The sequence below is a fragment of the Pristiophorus japonicus genome, chromosome 7 (genome assembly GCF_044704955.1).
Source record: "Pristiophorus japonicus isolate sPriJap1 chromosome 7, sPriJap1.hap1, whole genome shotgun sequence".
Classification (NCBI taxonomy): Eukaryota; Metazoa; Chordata; class Chondrichthyes; family Pristiophoridae; genus Pristiophorus; species Pristiophorus japonicus.
Window position 1 is genome coordinate 64,108,601 of NC_091983.1, and position 22,080 is coordinate 64,130,680.

The following is a 22,080-nucleotide window of genomic DNA, read 5'->3' on the forward strand; positions in this document are numbered from 1 at the left end:
TCTTTCGGCTGGCAATGGCACAATAGCCTTCTTCTGTGCCATAAATTTCTACAACTCTTCTAAAACTCTATGAGGGGTTGATTTTGACTTTTAGATTGTACCAGCCAATTGCCCATACCTACGGCAAAGAGACATTTGCGATTTTGAAGGACCGGCCTCATTATTATTGGCCCGGCGAGCTAACGGGAATCCCAATACAGCACGGATTGGCGCTTCCCAATATCACATTGCCCTGGTTGTCAGCAAGGTAAACGTTGGTGGAGGTTGCCCCATGGCAACAGTGGCATACATTAGTTTTGTGGAGCTGGGAGAAGCACTTCTACTACTCTGGGCCCCACAAATATAATTTCAAACTTACCTTGTTTCGGCCTCTTTGACTCCATTGCCCGTGGAACTGGTTGGAGTGTGCATGGCGTACCATGACCAGTTTTGACCTGAAATTGGGGCCCTAGTTTTCATATTAAAAAGGGCCTACGGCCTGAGACAGGCAGGCACTCGGAGATAGGCCGTGTTCAGAATGTTGCTGACCTCTTCATTGGTGTTATTGGAGCTGTAAGGCTACCGATCCCATTCTGAGCATGTTCCCTCCCGTTACTGGCAGCCGATAGAAGTGAAAATTGTGCCCCGAGTGCTTAAAGGTTTGGGGATAGATTTTCGGGTCGTTTAAGACCGGGTTTTCGCCGGTTTTGACACTCCATGCAAAGGGACGCATTGTACTAGTTTTGCGGCGCACAAACGGGATCCTCGCCAATGCTGGGCAGGGAATACTCCGAGAGAGGCCTTAGCGGGGGAAAAAAAATTCTTCACAAAAACATTCAAAAACGTTGCCAACACCATTACTACACAAATCGCTGCAAAATATAAAAAAATAAAAACTGGAACTTACCTTTTTTGCTGTTTATCCAACTTGCCACCGCTAGCAGGCGGTGTGTGGCGAAAAATAAGGTGGTCAGTTGTTTTGTGTCCGGGCGCGATCCTCGGGTCGTTTTTTGTGGGGGTGCTTAAAAGCACCGATGCGGAGAGCTGCGCCTGGTGTGCAACGACTCGCATTGTGACGGCGGCAGAAGTTTCGTCAATCATCCGACCCGAACGCTGCGAAACGCGCCCCGCGATGACCGCCAGGGAAAACACAGCAGTGCAGCCCTGCCGGCGGTGGTAAGTTGGATAAACAGCAAAAAAGGTAAGGTCCAGTTTTTATTTTTTTATATTTTGCAGCAATGGTGTTGGCAACGTTTTTTGAATGTTTTTGTGAAGAATTTTTTTTCCCCCCTGAGGCCTCTCTCGGAGTATTCCCGGCCCAGCATTGGCGAGGATCCCGTTTGTGCACCGCAAAACTAGTACAATGCCTCCCTTTGCACGGAGCCCCCAGCACAAGGCTCAAATGACAAAAGTTGCTCTACAAAGGGCAAACATTAATTGGGCGGTAAATTTCCCGCCCTGACTCCGTTTTTGCCCCGAAAACGGCAAAGCTGAAAATCCATCCCTTTGAGTTCACAGCACAAGCTGTTACTGTAACTTCAAACAAAGAAGTCCAGGTGCAGGGTGCATTTGGCCAGCTGTAGAGTCCTGATGAAGTGGACTTTCTTTTCGGGGCTCCGACTGAGTACATCCCATCAGAGCAGCAGCATGGCAGCCCACGCACAAAAGGCACAACCAGTAGATAATGGCAGGGAGATTTAAACTCTCTGAACAAGCAATCGCTACGGAATTGGCTCAAGCAGTCTGAACGGAAACCGAAAACACCGATTACTCATGTGAAACTCGAATGCTTGGCAACCAGTGAAATGTTATTGCAATATGAAGGGGGAGTTATTTTGCTCCCGGGACTTTCTGAAATCTGCTTTTGTTTAAATCAGGTGATTATTGTCTATAAGTCCAATTGGTATGTGAGCAATTTTTCAATTCTTTGAGAGTGATGTCAACGAGTTCTCTTTTAAAATGCTTCAACACCATCAACAGCTGCATGTGTTTTTCTCATATATATGTTCTGATTCCTTGATGTTTTATTCACAGATGAGAAGGTGTTTTGTATAAAATTTGCTACAAATATTTCAGACTGTTGAATCATTTTTTTCCAATGAGTAAAGAGAAATTATCTTGCCAGCTCATGTTTGCCTCTTTCCAAAAATGTAAAATTGTAATCTAATTTTTTTAAACAAATGTTGTCGACAGAAAACTATTGCAGTCTGCAGGGGATTGTATCTGTGCAACTGCACGGCCGACGTATCTGTGTGGCTTTAAATTGAATTACATGGAGTGGAAAAGGCACAATATTCTCATCATCCCGCCATGGATACATAAGCTGAGAATTGATAGCAGCTGCTGCTGGGGACCAGGAATCTGGATAAGGTCTTCACTCTGCAATTATTGACTTACATTTACCACATTTATAGACAGCAGTCGATGATATATCGTGGCAGCAAGGGTAGAGAAGGTTTCATTCCAATTTCTGTTTTCCCAGACAATTCCCTTTCCTATTCGGAGAAAGAAAGCGAGAAAGAAGGAAGAAATATGGAATAAAATTGTATTATATAACACCTCAGATGTCCCAAAGCGTTTTACAACCAGTCAAGTATTTTTGAAGTGTAGTCAATGTTGTAATGTAGGGAGATGTGGCAGCCAATTTACACACAGCAAGGTCCCGCAAAAAGCAGTGAGATGCGTGAAATGTTGCACCTGTGCAGGACGCCTAAGCTCTTTACGGTAGAGGACACTAACACTATCCCAACAGTGGATAGTCAAGGGGCTATGGGGGGGGAGGAACTTAACACAATCACAATCACTAAGGAGGTGGTACTCGGTAAGATAATGGGACTAAAGGTGGATACATTTCCTGGACCTGATGGCTTGCACCCTAGGGTCTTACGAGAAGTAACGGCAGGGATAGTGGATGCATTGGTTGTAATTTACCAAAATTCCCTGGATTCTGGGGAGGTCCCAGCAGATTGGAAAACTGCAAATGTAACGCCCCTATTTAAAAAAGGAGGCAGACAAAAAGCAGGAAACTATAGACCAGTTAGCCTAACATCTGTGGTTGAGAAAATGTTGGAGTCCGTTATTAAAGAAACAGTAGCAGGACATTTGGAAAAGCATAATTCAGTCAGGCAGAGTCAGCATGGATTTATGAAGGGGAAGTCATGTTTGACAAATTTGCTGGAATTCTTTGAGGATGTAATGGGCAGCGTGGATAAAGGGAACCAGTGGATGTGGTGTATTTGGACTTCCAGAAGGCATTTGACAAGGTGCCACATAAAATGTTACTGCACAAGATAAAAGTTCATGGGGTTGGGGGTAATATATTAGCATGGATAGAGGATTTGCTAACTAAAGAAAACAGAGAGTCGGGATAAATGGTTCATTCTTGGGTTGGCAATCAGTAACTCGTGGCGTGCCGCAGGGATCAGTGCTGGGACCCCAACTATTTACAATCTATATTAACAACTTGGAAGAAGGGACCGATTATAACGTAGCCAAGTTTGCTGATGATACAAAGATGGGAGGAAAAGCAATGTGTGAGGAGGACACACAAAATCTGCAAAAGGACATAGACAGGCTAAGTGAGTGGGCAAAAATTTGGCAGATGGAGTATAATGTTGGAAAGTGTGAGGTCATGCACTTTGGGAGAAAAAAAATCAAAGAGCAAGCTATTATTTAAATGAAGAAAAATTGCAAAGTGCTGCAGTACAGCGGGACCTGGGGGTACTTGTGCATGAGACACAAAAGGTTAGTATGCAGGTACAGCAAGTGATCAGAAAGGCCAATGGAATCTTGGGCTTTATTGCAAAGGGGATGGAGTATAAAAACAGGGGTATTGGTGAGGCCACACCCGGAATACTGCGTACAGTTTTGTTTTCCATATTTACAAAAGGATATACTTGCTTTGGAGGCAGTTCAGAGAAGGTTCACTAGGTTGTTTCCGGAGATGAGGGGGTTGGCTTATGTGGAAAGGTTGAGTAGGTTGGGCTTCTATTCATTGGAATGCAGAAGAATGAGAGGTGATCTTATTCAAACATATAAGATTATAAGGGGGCTTGACAAGGTGGATGCAGTGAGGATGTTTCCACTGATAGGGGAGACTAGAACTAGGGGGCATAATTTTAGAATAAGGGGCTGCCCATTTAAAACTGAGGTGAGGAAGAATTTCTTCTCTCAAAGGGTTGTAAATCTGTGGAATTCACTGCCTCAGAGAGCTGTGGAATACATTTAAGGCAGAGATAGACCGTTTCTTAACCGATAAGAGATGGGGAGCAGATGGGGAAGTGGACCTGAGTCCACGAGCGGATCAGCCATGATAGTATTAAATGGCGGAACGGGCTCGAGGGATTGTATGGCCGACTCCTGCTCCTATTTCTTATGTTCTTATGATACATTATTGGCCGCCCATTGTAGAACTCACCCAATGATTTCTACAATGGGCGGCAAACCATTTCTCTCGATTATCAGCCAGGTGGTGATAGTAAAAATGACCCCCCTCAAGTATATGGCTCATGACCGAAAAATCTCATACCTAGGATTTAAACAGTGGGCCTGAAATTCCGATCGAGGTCTTCCCGCGGGCAATCGACTGAAAAAGTTTTAAAAGATGCTCACCTACTTGTTCCTGCTGCGCCCGTTCGAACTTCCGAACCTGAGGCCTTCACTCCTACAGTTCAGAGTGTGTGCACATCAGGACGTGCGCAAGGCTGGAGCTGTAGTCACATGGCTCTGGGCAGCCAATCAAGGTACAGTATTTTCTCATTCATAATAATGGGAACTCCGTAAGTTGGAGTTCCTATTATTATGAATGAGAAACCCCTCCAAACACACAAAACACTAATAAAAAATAGAAAAATACACTACATATTTAAGAATCATTTAAATTAAAGTTCTTATAAAAAAAAATATTTTCCCGACTTTTTTTAAAGATGCCTTAAAATAAACTTACCGTAGTGGGGAGGGTTTTTAACAATAAAATGTGTTTTTATAACTTTATTTTAAAATGTTTTTGTGTATTTTTAAACACTTGCACCTGTAAAGGTAGGCTATATGCCTGCTTTTTCAGGCGCAAGATTTTTGAGGACATTTGCAGGGCAAGATATGCGTAAATATCGGAAATCTTGCCCTGCAAGTGTCCTCGCTCCTGATATGCGCGAGATCTGTCAAGCCAGAAACCTGACTGATCGGAAAAGCCGGTTTCCAGCGCATGTGCATTGCGTGCTGAAAACCGGCTTTTCCGATGCTTTCCCGGGTCCGTAGAAACTTCTTACAGACCCGGGACATTGGAATTTCAGGGCCAATGTTAATAATTCTGTCTACGATGAGGAAAATGTTAATACTCAAGTCATCTCAAATAATTACAGTATTTACAATCCAGCTGTCAGCTTCAAACATATCTATTATATCGTAACAATCCTACAGAGGGAATAGTGTTCCTTTTTCAATGGTTTGTACTCTGAACACCTCTCTCCACTAAAGCCTGAATGTTTAACTTGACAGCTATTTCCTGTTGACCTTTACAGGAAGTTATTATTCTTCTATAGATACAGTGATCAACAGACAAATATGTACGTTAGAAGTGAGTTCTAAAACCTGTCAAAGTCCTGAAAAGTACAGCATTTGTCTTTCAGGGCTTTGAATGAAGAAAAAGATAACTGATATTTGAAAGGAATGTGATTTTTTAAAGGGAAAGTATATAGTAATTAATGGGATAGAAAAGTAAATTTGAAACAATATTTCCAATAAGCCAGTCATCGGGATAAGAAGCCACAAGTTCGGTATTATGAAGCGGAAATTTTGGACTAAAGCAGGGTTGTTATTCTGGATGACATCAAATAGGCTGAAGGGGCTTCTTCATCCAAACCAGTATTCTGAGCTTGCGATGCAATTAGCATATTAATTACTAGGAAAGTTTATAGCACCAGGTTTGTCTTGTCTTAGCTACCAGTGCTGTCCACCTCCCTGTGAATGCAATCTTCATGTTAAGGAGAGCATAGTAGCAATGTTGAAAGTGGACATACTGTCTGAAAAATTTAGATTTTTGACATTTATTTGGTGCATTTTCCAACATTTGAGGTCAACTTTTTATATGTATGAAACATTTTCTGATGTGTACATTACTTTATATGAGAGAACATGCCTCACTTATTGCAGCTGAAAACTATAATGGTGAAACATATGCATTCTGGTAATTTATTAGAAACAAAATAATATGTGTCATTTAAAACAGGTTAGCACCTCCATTAAATAGCACCTCCATTATATAAACACATTAAGCATTTGTTCTCTGCTATTGCCAATAGCAATTTTGAGCAAGATTTTGACCGCAGAATGAATCACTAATAATAATATAAAATAGTATAAAAATAAACTCTTCATTAGAATAACTGCTACAGGAACAAGGATTGTTGTTTCTCTTTATCCTTCACCATATTGTAATTTTTGATCCCTTCATTAATATGTAAAATTAAACAAAATTAAAATTGAATCAAAAATCTCACTCCATAATGCTATATTGTTTTATCTGAAAAAATAAGTGGGAACCTTGCATTGCCTTGCATTCCAAGGAGGTCTGATACAGCCAAGGATGAAATGTATCTAAATCATTGATCAGATGCCAGGTTTGAGCAATAGGTGGGACTAAACCAGTTTATCATCCATAATATATTCATAGCAATCGATTTAGTAGTGCAATGGTATTTCTTATCACTACACATTAATAATAATTATGTTTAGGTTGGCAAATACATGTATTCATTCATATATATATATATATATATATATATATTATGAATGAGGAGTATTCCTAGTATGTAATGTATATAAACGTGAATTATACATAGTATATATAATGATAATGGGAATTAAGATTAAACATTCATACGTGATACCATTATCATTATATATATTATACAGCTAAGTTAACAAGCCCACACTCACATCAGGGAGTCTCACTTGTCAGAAGTGCATAATCAGAAAGTCGGGGGTGCATTGCACATGATTTTCTAATTATTTCAATGAATGGTCAGAAAATTGTGCGCTGCTTGTGCCCAAATTTCCAATATGCACTTGTGCCAGCTTGAGGATCCTTGCCAGGGGTGTGAAGTTGAATAATTACTAACATAATGACCTTCAAATCAGTGTTGTGCAATAGAAATCACTGACTAGCTGACAGGCATGGCTACAATGACATTGTTTTAAGCACATGCACTAATTTTAGTAGAAAACGCCTTACACACAATACGGGTAAATGTACTTCACTTGTATATTTACATAATAAACACCTACCACCATCCAGTGTGAAACTTTGCATTCTTTCTCTTTCACCAAAGTTTGGAATTCATCAGACGCAACATATCTTAGTGCAGCTTCTAGGTTGCGAGCAGCACTTGACTTCATCAGAGTGATTACTTTCACGAGACAGACCAGACCCACCCCTGCTCTCCATCCAGACCATGGTTGGATGTTGCTTGCCCTGTACCATGACATGAGCTGCTCATTCTTGCTTTCTTCTGTTGGCCTGCAGCAGTTATTCTGATTAGTCAAACTGACCATGATGACAGTCCCCCTCTCTAAACAATGTTACTGGTGTTTCCATGGTGCTGAAGTCTGCCATTTACACCTGTGTTACACACAATTTTAACAGATAACCAATAAACAGTAACCAAGGAAGTAAATCACATGCAATCAAAACACACTCTGTTTTTCGCCTTACCATTTTATCAACAAATGCACAAAAAAGATTAAAGTACATTGTACAAATACAAGTCTTGAGATCACATGACCAACAATGATGTCTATTACTCAATTTTTATTTACTGATCAATAATGCAATTAGCCACATCTGGATTCCCAATTAGTCACAGGTGGCTAATGGCAAACATGGACAACCCTGCTTTAAATGAATGTCCAATTGGTATCTCATTCCTCACTCACCACAACCCATACCTGATAGCAAGCCAATACTTTATTGGCATAATCAAAATAACAAACACAATATCTGTGTACGTAGTTTATCACTGTCGACAAAGGTAGTAAAGCTGGTTTACAGGCCCTCTCCCACTTGCCTAACAACCCAACAGTTTTGAACTGCACTGTTTCACTATTACTAAACTCGCATCTCTGTGATTACAGAAAGTAAGCTCCAAATTTCCCCTTACCTCCAACGCAACTGACAAGTGTATATCAGCTAGTTACATTGGCCAATACAATAATGTTATAAATGCCATTCTTAATAGCAATGGAATGATTAGTAGGAATGCTTTTCATTTAAAGTATTACACCATTTTATTGTAAAGAAAGTATACACTTCCAAAAATTAGAGGATAAATTCACCGGGCCCATGCTCCCAGGGAAGAACTGAGCTCAAAGAGAGCATGGAGTAGAGAATCAGTGCAAACCTATTTATGACCTACGTTTCCTGCAAGGGTGGGTTCCACAAAGAATGCAGGATTGCTAATTTATCTGTTGATCGAACATTTTTAAAATCAGCATTCTCAAGCAGTAGCATGGTTCCCCAGGGTTGGGCATCTCCAGAGCAGCATTCAGGGTTGTCTAAATTCATGGGTCCGTCCGTTTTCTGAGTAGCTGCTGTAGATGCACAGGTATTCTCTCTATCTTTGAACGGAAGGAAGCCTTTGCAGTAAGAAAATCAACATTTGGATTGGAAAATATAATGAGCCCGAAATTCCCAGCTTGGGCAGTGCGTAAGTCAGGATTTGCGCCATTTTGAGGCCAGGAATTTCTGACGAGGCCAATTTACACCGGGTTCCTCTGGAGTAGAACCACAACAGAAATTTTGTTCAGGTTTAAGATGAGTTGAGGAAGCTTCCACCTTTACAAAGGCAGCCAAATGCAAATAACAGTTAGGATGGGAAGACTGTGGTACAAAGGGAGTAAAGCTGGTTTACAGGCTCTCTCCCACTTGCCTCGCAACCCCACATTTCTGACCTTAAATACAAGACTTCCACCTTCCTATTTGACAATGTCCACCTTCCTATCCTACTTTGACAATGTACACTATTGTTTCATAGACGCAAGTTTGCCAGGAGCCATTCATCAATGCAAATGTAGCTAGTTGAAGGGATACCACTAACTGAGATTGTTTGTGGAAACTTTTGGCCATGTCTTGGGACTCACTGAAGGTATTGCAAACTTTTTTTTCCCTCCATTATACTGCAGAAGCCTTCGCTTATGTTCTGCATTACCCTTAGTGAGCTCGGATCTTCAGGCTGCAAAATGAGCTTCCCAATGGAAATACCGTTTTATATGGTCTTATGCTCGAAGAAGAGGAGAAGCCGGAGGCTCTAAGGAAAGTTAAATGAATCAGATAGCACCAGAGGAGAGCCAGACAATGTCAGCACTACTCATCCAGCTGGATTTACAGACCCAGGTGCACTTACCGAGACCAATCCCAGGAGTTTTGTCTCTGGAGGGTGCACTTCAGTTCTAAAGCTTTGGAGGTGCTTTGTTCACTGTTGCAGCCAGACTTGTAATGAAGATCCACAGCATAGCAGCTCTGACTGTGGTACAGAAAGTGACCACAGCTCTCAACTTTTAGGTTACAGGTTCATTCCAGGAAGCCACAGAGAACATTTGTCAGATATGCCCTATTTTAACATTTCTTCTGTGTGCCGCCAGAGTTCTGAAATGTAGATGACTGTTGTAAAATATTATGAGCCTCTAGGCAAGGACGTGGCCCTTCCCTCAAGGCCACCAAGTGTGGATGGACATGGGACAGGTTAACCCCTTGTTGTGGGCTTCTTGCTATCCTGGTCCTGCAAAGATGAAAGCTTCTGCAGAAAGCTGAAGGATTGCTCCTCTGAGCTGATCCTTGAGGGGATGCAGCATCTGCGGCATGTACACCAGCCACTCCACTGGTACATAAGAACATAAGAAATAGGAGCAGGAGTAGGCCATTTGGCCCATTGAGCCTGCTCCACCATTCAACAAAATCATAGCTGATCTGATCATGGACTCAGCTCCACTTCCCTGCCCACTCCCGATAACCCTTTACTCCCTTATCGCTCAAAAATCTGTCTATCTCCACCTCAAATATATTCAATGACCCAGCCTCCACAGCTCTCTGGGGCAGAGAATTCCATAGATTTACAACCCTTTGAGAAAAGAAATTACTCCTCATCTCAGTTTTAAATGGGTGGCCCCTTATTCTAAGACTATGTCCCGTGTTTTAATTTCCCTTTGAGTGGAAATATCCTCTCTGCATCTGCCTTGTCGAGCCCCCTCATTATCTTATGTTTCAATAAGATCACCTCTCATTCTTCTGAACTCCAATGTGTATAGGCCCAACCTACTCAACCTATCCTCATAAGTCAACCTCCTCATCTCCGTGAACTGGTACTGGGAATAGGATTCTGGTTCCAGCGATCATTGGGACAATGAACCTCATTGAATCAGAAAGATTCTTCCAGCCTGGGAGGAAGTCAATCAAATATCCTTTAATGCCTCCAAGATGTTGCCATGTATATTTTGCAACCCAGTTGACACTAACCTCTCCAGCTGTTTCACCAAGGACAGCTAAAATTCACTCGTTGCCTCTATATTGAGTTGACTGAGTTGTTTAGATCTCTCATGAAGCGGGGAGAGGTTTGCAAATGCGTCTGCAGCTGCCACTTTCTCCAAGCTACCCTGCAATTAATTGAATGCCTTTCAGATGTTGGCCTGCAGCATGACAGTGGACTCCACCACTTTTCCGAGCCAGGGAGAGGCCAGGCAAAACCCCCATGTAGGTCTGATGCTCTGCTAGCATCCTTCTCTTCATGGTATCATTCTCTTTGTGGCATCTTATCTCTCCACTTGGCTACATCAGGTTCCACTTTCATCATCTGACTTCCTTGTGCTCTGTGTCTCACCACGTTAGTTCCTTATCTACACTATATGTGCCCCCTGAGTCCATGCATCCAAATCACTAGAAGCTAGTGCACAAGTTCAAAAAGTAATCAAAATGCCAATGGGATGTTGGGCTTTAGCTCAAGATGCTTCAGTTTTGCAGAGCATTGGTCAGATACCATCTGGAGTACTGCATTCAGTTCTGGGCACCAAACCACAGGAAAGATATATTGACCTTTGAAGGAATACAGCGCAGATTCACCAGAATTATACCAGGGATTAAAGGGTTAAACTATGACAACAAGTTGCATAAACCTGGCTTGTATTCTGTTGAGTGCAGAAGGTTAAAGGATGCACTTTTTCATACAAATGTTCATGGAAATGTGGAACATGCTCCCCCAAAAAGCCATGAAGGATGGGTTAATTGAAATTTTCAAGACTGAGTTCAATAGAGTTTTGTTGGGTAAGGGTATCAAGGGATCTGAAACAAAGCTGGGTAAATGGAATTGAGATACAGATCAGCAGATGATCTAATTGAAAAAATGTTCAAAAAGTCCTTTCAGCTGAAGTTATGGCAGACAAGCAAGAGAACCCCCGCAGAAGTTCACTTCATTAATTCTTTAAAAGAGCAAATCCAGATACATAAAGCTATAAAAAGGCCAGTAACATTTTGGATTTTATACATGGGCTATAAAATACAAGAAAAAAGAGGTAATGATAGATCTGTACAAGACAATGGTCTGGTCACAATTACAGTGTAGTTGCAGTGGAGTTTCGCATGTCTTATTATAAAAAGAACATTCAAGCCATCGAGCATGTGCAGTGCATAATTAGCTGGATGATATCAGGGATGAGAAACTACAATTATAAGGAAATACTTGGACACCATTCCATGAAAACTGGCCATGTCACCAGATCGAATTAATCACCATTGCGGGTTTCCGCTAATTGCACTTGTATGCAGGCCTTTGAGCTGCATACGAGTGCAATTAGGTACGTTTTAAAAGCTTTTGAATTCTTTTTTCTTAATTTACTAAGAAACTGACAACTGAACAGTGCTATCAAGTGGCACTTACCAATAACCTGCTCAGGGATGCTCAGTTTGGGTTCTACCAGCTCCAGACCTCATTACAGCCTTGGTCCAAACGTGGAGAAAAGAGCTGAATTCCAGAGGTGAGGTAAGAGTGACTGCCCTTGACATCAAGGTAGCATTTGACTGAGTGTGGCATCAAGGAGCCCTAGTAAAACTGAAGTCAATGGGAATCATAAGGGAAACCTCTCCACTGGCTGGAGTCATACTTAACACAAAGGAAGATGGTTGTGCTTGTTGGAGATCAATGATGCTAGTCTCAAGACATTGTTGCAGGAGTTCCTCAGGCCAGTGTCCTAGGCCCAACCATCTTCAACTGCTTCATCAATGACCTTCCCTCCATCATAAGGTCAGAAGTGGCGATGTTCGCTGATGTTTGCACAGTGTTCAGTTCTATGCGCAACTTCTCAGATAATGAAGCAGTTCATGTCCACATGCAGCAAGACCTGGATGACATTCAGGCTTGTGCTGATGGCAAGTGACATTCACACTACACAAGTGCTAGGCAATGACCATCTCCTCCAAGTGAGAGTCTAACCACTGCCCCTTGACATTCAACGGCATTACCATCGCCAAATCCCCCACCATCAACCTGGGGGTCACCATTGACTAGAAAATTAACTGGACCAGCCACATAAATACTGTGGCAACAGGAGCAGGTCAGAAGCTGGGTATTCTGTGACGAGTGTCTCACCTCCTGACTCCCCAAAGTCTTTCCACCATCTACAAAACACAAGTCAGGAGTGTGATGGAATACTTTTCACTTGCCTGGATGAGTGCAGCTGCAACAACACTCAAGAAGTTTGACACCATCCAGGACAAAGCAGCTTGCTTGATTGGCAACCCATCCACCACCTTAAACATTCACTCCCTCCACCACCGGCACACTGTGGCTACAGTGTGTACCATCTATAAGATGCACTGCATCAACTCGCCAAGGCTTCTTCGGCAGCACCTCCCAAACCCACGTCCTCTACCACCTAGAAGGACAAGGGCAGCAGGCGCATGGGAACACTATCACCTGCAAGTTCCCCTGCATACACACCATCTTGACTTGAAAATATATCATTGTTCCTTCATCGTCGCTGGGTCAAAATCCTGGAACTCCCTCCCTAACTACACTGTAGGAGTACCTTCACCTCACCGACTGCAGCAGTTCAAGAAGGTGACTCACTACCACCTTCTCAAGGGCAGTTAGGGATGGGCAATAAATGCTGGCCTTGCTAGCGATGCCCAAATCACGGAACAAATTAAAAAAAATATGGAGCAATTAGGTTGAGCATTATTGACATGGTAAGATTAGGTCTCAATCTGTCATCTACACTGGAACAAAACCAATATGTCACCACACTATACCACAATGTTGCCATTCAGAGAACTCCCATATTTTCAAAAGCTTTTTCTGAGAGGTCCAGGACCAACACTTAGTACTGCTGTACCTACCTTAGGTGTCTTGATTCAGAATGTCAATCTGTAAAGGATCTATCTAGTGCTGAATTTTTACGAAACTCAACAGCCAGTATTTTATATATGTATAGATGGCACATAACTCATCTCTTTTGGTATACATTAAAACATTATACAAATTGACATAATGACATTATTGTTTTATCTTCAGTTGTTGGTGTTATGAATATATTGCTCCAGTAGCGAATAGTGAACAGAGTTACTCTGGTACTGTAGCCGTTACATGTATATTCTTGTAGGCGGCGATAATGTGAAGATGACTGACTGCACTATTGAGTTCACAATATAAGCTGGTACCAGCAATACTTTTATATTTCTTGAAGTAAAAAGCATTTATTTTATTCATTTACATCTCCAGTGTTGGCTTTTCCTGCTCTATGACAGTTTTTCATTTCATTTTGTATGTAGATTCTGAAGCTTTCATCACGCTGTCTGTTCACTCCATACTGGTTTGTTACATCCAATATTTTATTCAGTAGGTGGTAATATTATTTACATATTCATGTCGAGGGTGTCTTGATTTGTGTCAGTTGCAACAGACAAATTATCTGCTCCACAAAATTTTGCGCCTGCATCCATTTCCAAAATGTACATTATGAATAATGTGGTAATATATAATGTAATGCAAAGAGGGTTTGTTATACATATCTTAGTAAGTGCCAATACAAGTGCAATCCATCAACGTAAAGGCTGGACACTCCTGTGTACATCAGAATCATATGCACCCTCATTTTGACTGGCATATTCTGAAAGAAGTTTTTTTTAAATACTTTAGTTGTATTGGTGTTAATGTGCCTATCTAGATTAAGGCCTGGGCGGAATGTGACTCATGCTGTCAGTAGAGTGCACCACATATTCATTTGGCATTTGTATTGTGACTTTACTTAATTGGATTTGTCCCTGTAATAAGTTAAATTGTAGATTTTAGGACACAGGCATAAAATATTTGCCATCACATTGAACACAGGTCAGCATTTGTAAACTGCCGTTATTACCCCTGGAATGAGACTTAAAGTCGGAAGTTAGCCTAAAGAAAAGCACAAACCGAGGAATCCTCCTGTTAGTAGTTAAGATTTCTGAAGTGTAACCGTCTTAGAAACATCTTTGGTCATATTTATATCTGTACCACTTCCTCTGCATTGATGACATTATCATCTGCTTTTATGTTAGACATAGAAGCCACAAATCACATCATATCTTTGTAAGGGTTCATGTAGAGTTCATACATACAAAGAGAACAACAATTAAATGAAAAGTATTGATTCTGATGCATACAAGTGTTGACTTATTTTTGAACATCCATAGGATCTTAAACAAGGGCAAGACTCTAGGCCTAGAAATTGGATTGTATTGTGCCCGTTTTGCAGACGTAAAATGGACAACTAAGAGTGCAGTATGGCGGGCGCTGTGCACAAACTCATTCCACACTTGAGGTACGCTGCCCACCATATTGGTAAAGATCCACCATAGGTATCTAGGGCACGCTCCTGACTTTAATGGAAATAATAATCGAGAGAGATCTAAAACGGGCTACCGATTCATTACCCTCCATTTTACACTATTGTACAAAGTCAAAATTACCCTTAATTACATAGGTTATTTAATAATTGTAGTTTGCCTATGATTATAGCAGCACAGAGAAGTATTCTCAAGCTAAATTACTTAATAACGCTGAAATACTTTTACAGTAGTAACAAACATAATTATTCTTGCTGATAATAATCTTATCTGCCTTTTCTTTTTATTATAAAACTTGCAAAACTCTCCCAAATTTTTCCTTGACTCTAAAATGTTCAATAATATATCAATCATATTAATCGACAGTTCTTCATTTCACACTCCATGGCATGGACAATGCAGAACTATCTTGAATGAGCATGGATCGCAGCTGGACGAGTAGGAGGCAGAAAATGGTTATTTGAAGTAGTGATGTGCTGGTCTCACAGTGATCATCTATTGGATATAAAATGAAGTAAATTGTCATCTTTGCACTCCTGACGCAGAGCTTTGTGCACTGGGAACCCATGTTGGCAATCTGGGCGCGTATATATTTCAAGGAGGCTTATGTTAAATGTTGGGTTCATAATTCAGTAGAAAACTAAGATGAATACAAAAGGTACAGGGGAGAACTGAAAAATGAAATGCGAGGCAAAGAGAATGTATAAGAATAGATTAGCAGGTAACATAAAAAGGAACCAAAAAGTATTTTTATAAACAACAACCTATACTTATATAGCACCTTTAATGTTACGAAACATCCCAAGGTGCTTCACAGGAGCATTATGAGCTAAAAAATTTGACACCGAGCTGCATAAATAGAAATTAGCGAAAGTGTTCAAAAGCTTGGTCGAAGAGGTATGTTTTAAGGAGCATCTTGAAGGAGGAAAGAGAGGTAGAGAGGTTTAGGCAAGGAGTTCCAGAGTTTAGGGCCTAGGCAACAGAAGGCGGCCACCAATGGTTGAGCAATTATAATCAGGGATTCTCAAGAGAGCAGAATTTGAGGAGCGCAGACATCTCGGAGAGATTGTGGGGCTGAAGGAGATTGCAGAGATAGGGAGGGGTGAGGCCATGGAGGGATTTGAAAATAAAGATGAGAATTTTGAAATTGAGACATTGCTTCACCAGAAGCCAATGTAGGTCAGTGAGCACAAGGGTGATGGGTGAGCGGGACTTGGTGCGAGTTAGGATATGGGCAGCCGAGTTTTGGATCACCTCTAGTTTACGTAAGATAGAATGTGGGAGGCCAGCCAGGAATGCATTGGAATAGTCAAGTCTAGAGGTAACAAAGGCATGGATGAGGGCTTCTGCATCAGATGAGCTGCGACAAGGACGGAGACGGGCGATATTATGGAGGTGGAAATAGGCGGTCTTAGTTATGCTGCAGATATGTGATTGAAAGCTCATTTTAGGGTCAAATGTGACACCAAGGTTGTGAACAGTCTCAGGCTCAGACAGGAATTGGGGAGAGGGATGGAGTCAGTGGCTAGGAAACGGAGTTTGTGGCGGGGGCCGAAAACAATGGCTTCGGTCTTCCCAATATTCAATTGGAGAAAATTTCAGTTCAACCAAAACAGAACATATAAATATAGTGGGCATGAAAAAAGAGATCAAAAAAGATTTAAAGACATTTAAGATACAAAGGGGGAGATAATTGATAAACTAATCAAACAGAGAGGATAAAACCGCTGGCTTGGATGGATCCCACTTCCCCCTCACCCCACAAGGGGTTTGCACATTCTAGCTAATCATGTTGTATGAATGCATTTCTCCCTTTCTGCACCCCTCCCGTCACCTTAATCCAACTCTTGTGCCTTTATGCTTTCAGATAGTCAGCTAGCACCTGAGCAGCCTGTCCCTGAGGGAACCATAGAGAGCGAGGAGGGAGAAGAGGAGGAGGAAGAGCACACTGTGTCACTGCATGTCTCACCCGCAGACACCAGATCAGATATAGGCACTATGTGTTCTTCAGAGGCTAGTATAGTAACGGGATCCGCACAGGGTGAGGCACCGGGAACAAATGGGCTGCAGCAAGGTCAGGGGGAAAGGGTAGCTCGGGAGCGAGTTTGCGCACGAGTTCTGCTGCACAGGACTCAGATAAGGACCTTGATGGGGAGTCATTTAGACGAAGGGTGATGGGCATGCATACGGAGATGATAGGTGCAATGGTAAGGGTGCCCGAGAGCCTCTCGATAAAGAGTGTAGAGGAGTCCACCACCAACATTGCACAAGGCTCTGTGCATACCATGCAGCCCATCATTTCCAGTCTGCAAAGGATAGTAAACTCCCAGAGGGACCATGGTGGCCCAGACCGGATGCTGCGTGTGATGGGCGATCTGGCAGGTTCCATTGCAGCACAGGCAGAACGACGCAACAGATTGCTAGGAACACCGAGGTACTGCTCCAGGGAAGTGGCAATGGGGCAGTGGAGCAGGAACCTGCTGTGCTCTCTCAGAATGACAGAATTCCTGCTCCCACCACTGCCACTCCGCCATTGCCCATGTCACTGCCTGTCATCAAGCCAGCCCAGAATGCTGCTGTCCATGCTGAGATGGTACAGTCTACAGCCGGGCCTTCCCAGGCCAGAGCTGGTCGAGGGCGTCCTACAAGGCCATCTGAAGTCTCCCCCCATGGACACTCAGCAACCTTCCTCCAGCCCTGGTGCAGCCACCGGGCCAACACTTTGTAGGAGCACTAGAGTAGGCAAAGGCACAGTAGCGACAGGCACTAAGGGATTGCACAAGGGTGACTAGTTATTATTTTTGGTGTAAATATGTGTTCATTGATTCTTGATTCAGTTTTGATTCTTTTGTGGTGAGTCTCATTTCAGCTTTGAGCTGTGATACGGTCTGCGACAAGGATGGACTGATGGGGATGGGGTGAGCCATGGGGATCTGGGGTTTCATTCATTTGAACTGCAGTCTGATGAGGCGATTACAGACCGCCCTTCCGGATGAACAATTGAGTGGCTGCCTGCTCCCTCCCTCCTGCTCCTCCTCCTCATGGTCCTCCTCATCTTCCTCTTCCTCATCGTCTCTTAATTGTCCTCCTCCTCCTCTCCCACTTCCTCCTCCTGAGGTGGTGCCGCAATCCCTGGTGGCAAGGGCTGGGCCCTCATGATGGCCAAGTTGTAAAGTATGCAGCAGACCACCACAAAATGGGACATCCATTCAGCCGAGTACTGGAGGGCTCTTCCCAAGCGGTCAAGGCAGTGGAACCAATGCTCAACACCCCAATCGTCTGCTCGATAATGTACCTGGTGGCGGCATGGGTCTCATTATATGAGTGCTGAGCAGGAGTGTTGGGATTGCGGAGGGGAGTCCTGAGCCAGGTGAAGAGCAGATAGCCCTTGTCTCTGAGCAGCCAGTCGCGTGGCTGGAAAAGTGCTGGCATACAGGTTTGAAGCAGGATGGAAGCATCGTGGCTACTGCCAGGATAGCGGGCATTGACATTATGAATTCTCTGTCTGAGGTTGCACAGCAACTGCACATTAAGTGAGTGGTAGCCTTTACGGTTAAGGAAGATCTCAGGATTGTTATGCGTGCCCGCAAACCCACGTGGGTGCAGTCAGTGGCACCCTGCACCATGGGGAATCACGTTATCCTGGCACACTTGTGCTGTTTCTCTCTGGGGATGGAAAAGGAAATGTAATCCATTCTCCTACTGTGGAGAGCCTCTGTGATCACCCGGATGCAGCGGTGGACGGCGAACTGGGAGATGTTAGCTATGTCTCCTTTTGCAGACTGGAAGGATCCGCTGGTAAAGAAATTGAGAGCGGCAGTGACCTTGACTGCCACTGAGGCAGCCGTGGTCGCCCTGATCTGAGGCTGGGGGCCTGGTTGTAGGAGAAGGCAGTGTTCAGTGACCACCTCCTTGGTGAAGCAGAGCCTTCTAATACTCTGCTTCTCGCTTAATTGGAGGTAGGAGAAGTGCTCTCGGAATATCCTCGGAGGGTAAGGGCTCCTGTTGACAGCCCTCATGGCCCTCCTCCTTCCTACGGCCTCATGTTTCAGTCTTTCTCGCTGCCTTTACTCCCTCCGCCGTAGATTCTGGAGTGCAAGGCTGACTGCCAGTACAGCCCCCGTTAATGTAACCAAGTGTAGCAGTTTGATTCTTTGAAGAATAAATGTAGCTACTTTTTAGTTACCATAACACTCCCGATACAAATGAACCTTGAAATTACTGAATGAAACTGTTGGAGTTATGTGAAGCTGACAAGAAACCACTGAAACTGCACTAACCTGACAGCTGCAAGTCATTACTGATATCCCTTTAAATAATATCCCTGGCACCAGCTTCCTGATGCTTCACACCAGCTCTCCCTGTCGGTGTTTACTTCAGGCGCTAAGGTAGGTGCCCACAATCAATTTCGCAGATTGGGCGGTCAGTGACCATTGCACACTCACTGACATCATGATCCACCTGGCGTTGATGTTCCCAGCAATAACTTTAACTGCCATCGCTACGGGGGAGGGCAGGATTTGGCGTGCGGCGCTTGATCACCTCGCCCCCGCGACACTGCTCTCGCGCCCCACTAGCGCTATCTACTGGTGCTAATGGGAGGCGCTACGGCTATGAATATTTCCCCCTATGAGTCTATAAGGCCCTGTTTTATTTGTCCATCAAAAATAATTGCAAAACATTCACAGTTCCATGAATTGGAGTGGCCCAAATTTCTCATATGTGCTCCTGGTGTGCTAAAGGTGAAAATTTATCCCAATATTGAATTGAGCTACTTTGATTGTTCAAGGATTTAGACAGTAATTAACTGAGCCATGCAAACTAGGAAGGCCCCAGGTTTGATCACTGGTCTGTGTTGAATTGACTGATCTCTGTAAAATCAGGCAGGTTTTATAACGGGCAGGTGATCTGCTGCACCACCCAGATAATGATTCATTCCAGTGAATCTGCAACCTGATTACGTTGTTGCCAGTATCCAGCAGAGGGTTAAGTCTGCGACCCTGCATTCCCAGTAGGGAAGCCCTGCTCGAAGAGAGCTCTTTTTGAAGATGTGGCTAGAATATTGCAGCCTCGATTCTCTGACTCATGCTTCCTGTGAACGTAACTCTTAGCTGGGAGTATGGAAGCATGAAATTAATTCCCTCTTGCTAACTGTGCAATGGTGTTCAGGCATTCAAATGCACAGGTATAGGAATATTCAACTGCAGCATTCCCGGGGAGAGAATAGGGTGATTCAGGCCCAACCGTAGATCCTCCCAACATTTGGTTCTAGAATAACAAGCTGTCAAATCAAACACAATCTATTCCCTTCATCATCTTATAAAGCTCGATCAGATCACTCCTAAGTCTGCGCTTCTCTAAAGTGTAGAGTCCTCTATGCTGGTCGGTGAATGGAATGTGGGCAAGTACAGCAGGAGCGGCGAGGTTGGGGTGCAGGAGCAGCGAGTGATCGTGGAGCGATGTGATCGGGGCCCTGGAGAGGCATGACTTTGGGGCCAGAAGAGGCGAGGGCCCAGGGGCAGCATGGACCAGCCTACACTGCAATTTTGCACGCACTAGGTCCGTGCAGCAGAGCTGGTATCCAGTTGTCTTGGTTAATCCTTGCCACTGCACGAAGACCTAGCTCTGTCATCCCCGTGTGGTGGCTGGTGTTCAATGGCCACCACATGTTAAAAAAACCCACGCACAGGCATCTTCCACCCTTCAGGATGTAGTTCGGGTCCTTCATTGAAACACCTGTGAACTCATTCCTTTTTGATGTGGAAGCAAGTCATCCTAGATACGAGGGACTGCCTATGATGATGATATAGAAATACAATTGTTTCAATGCTTATGAGGCCAGTTTTGTGATTCATTTTATTAAGCACTACATATAGAAACTGTTTTATATTATCTTAATTCAAAATATGTTTTCCAAGTCAGGCTTTAAATCATGAAGTCTTAGATGTCGCATGAGGTGTTAGGTAAGTCACAATATGGACATGATCATTGAAAATTGATGCATTCATCAATGGACGTGAACCAGAGTTTAAATACAGTGCCATTATTCTGAAAGCATGAGATAACCATGCAATTCTTATAGCCAAAAAGGGTTTAGTAATCGGCTTTCCAATTTCCTGTAGTTTAACCTCCATTATTAATTTACCAAAATGAAGTCTGAAAATCTTGTAGTTACTGGGTAGTATAATATATTCAAAGCAATAAATATTGCATTTTTTATTGCTGTATCCCAAAGAATATTATGTTCTTTAATTTTTCATGCAAGGGCTTTTCACCTTACAGGATCTCTTCTCAAAGCAAAACATTTTCCACAAAATGCCTTGGCCACTGTCACAGAAACATAGAAACATATGTCCTGGTTAATGCAGGAACTTACAGATGATAAGTTATAGTAGAGTTTTGAATTATTATCTACTTCTAGATTCTTACATTTTTTATCATGGAGGGCATTTACCCATCAATGAAGGGCACATGTCCTATGTTTTTTCCCAGTATTGGTGGATTTTGTGTCTGCTACAGGTCTATATCCTGCTGTCAACCTTCTGTCAGTGCACACTTTGATCTGTTGTCTTGAGACAAGCAATGGTGACCTTATGATGATTCTCCCATGTGATTTACACTCCTCTTGCAGAGGGAGTAGCCTTCACTCAGTGTCTCCACCTCTAGTTTGGCTCCGTTTAGGAACTGAATGGAGTAAGGGAGTGATCTTGTACCTCTGGGGCACCAAACACGAGGGCTCCAGCATTCAGTGCTATTTATGGCAAGTATTTTCATAACTTCCAAGTTGCTTTGGGAGCCTGCATTCCATGATCAGTGGGCTCCATACTGCAGCATATTTACAGATAATGAGCAAAGGATTTCAGAGAATAGCAACAGTGAAGAGAAATAAGCAACATGCTGGAAGGGGGAGAGAGAGTGTTGCTGCAGTGAATAAATACGCAAGGCACAAAGAGTTTAGAATTGTTCAAACTACTCTTTTAGGCCGGTACTAAGTACTTGACCCATTCCAGCAGGTCATTCTTACTTCTGTTGTTCGTGGAGTATCACTGAATTCCTTGATCAGACAGTACTAGGATCAGATAATTTGACACACTTTAGAGAAACTAGGAGTGTCTGGGGAGTGTTACCACCTGACACTCTAATGTCAAATGTTATGGTGAAGAGAAGCATAGGCTGGACGGCAAACTAGCACTAGTCAACACAGAGAAACAGTACAGACGCTAGACCTAATGTGAAAGGAA

The 22,080-nt window shown here is 43.0% G+C and overlaps 1 long non-coding RNA gene across 2 annotated transcripts in view; it reads right to left on the minus strand.

The window, feature by feature from the left end:
• The window catches only part of LOC139266782 (uncharacterized), a 94,187-nt gene extending 88,753 nt beyond the window's left edge, over positions 1–5,434 (minus strand). For both annotated transcript variants that reach the window (XR_011593768.1, XR_011593767.1), the window contains exons 1-2: positions 5,347–5,434; positions 2,377–2,474 (exon numbers count right to left, since the gene is read on the minus strand). This is a non-coding gene — a long non-coding RNA (uncharacterized lncRNA). The remainder of the gene's footprint in view (positions 1–2,376; positions 2,475–5,346) is intronic.
• Positions 5,435–22,080: the final 16,646 nt, after the last annotated feature.